Raw genomic sequence first — 1,049 nt, forward strand, 5'->3', positions numbered from 1 at the left:
AAAGAATTCCCAAGGATGGGAAATATTCTGCGGACATTTAGATGCCTTAGCTATGTCGAAATCGAGTGATACTGAACTCATTGAATTAATCTTTTTGAGATTTTCAAATCATTTATAAACTTGCTCTAGAAGCTTCAAGAAATGATTTAATGACTCAATCTAAGCTTGATTTGACTTGGTGCGAGCTCATTTTTTTGTCATTGTGTATATCGGTGAGTCAACTAGCTTGATTGTAAGTTTGCTAAAATCTAAGTTATGAGTGATTTTTAATTGAGTGTAAAAAGTTTCCTGATTAAAAAATTACCTCCAGATTTAATCCACTCCTCGAGATCCGTATTAGCTGATGAAAATTTGTTGATGGAGCATCAATTACCATATTTGATGAAACATAACATTCATGTTGAGGCATTATAGTAAATATCACATATTATTAATTACTCTGTTAAGAATTGAAATAAATATAATATATTTTATTGTTTATGATATGATGATAAATTTATGTACATATTGATTTCGCTTTTGGACATTATATATCTTACCAGCTTGCTATTTTATTATAAAATGGCGCAGGATTCTCCTTATATTGAGTCATAGCATTTCATTATAATTTGATTTAATAATTTCAATCAGTGTTATCTTATATATATATATATATATATATATATTTAATTAATAAATTATATTAGTAAGTATTTAGTATTTTATAAAAATGGCTATCCTTTATTCTCATATTAAATCTTAATTAATGAATTACTATTAATTAAACAGAAGTTGAAGATATATAATCATGAAAATATGACAAGACAACTTTAAAATCTAACCATAATCATTTAATATCTCATAAATAAATATTAATTAATGAATTATATGACTATATTTAATAAATATGCATTTAACATCCTAATGTTATTATTAGCACATTAATGAAACCCACCTTAAAAACAACTTCAATTAAAGTTTATTTGTGGTGGCTCAAACTTATAAACAGATGAAAGTAAATTCTTAAAATATTAGGATGAAAATTATATATATATATATATATATATATA

The sequence above is a fragment of the Phalaenopsis equestris genome, unplaced genomic scaffold, assembly GCF_001263595.1.
Source record: "Phalaenopsis equestris unplaced genomic scaffold, ASM126359v1 Scaffold001093, whole genome shotgun sequence".
NCBI lineage: Eukaryota > Viridiplantae > Streptophyta > Magnoliopsida > Asparagales > Orchidaceae > Phalaenopsis > Phalaenopsis equestris.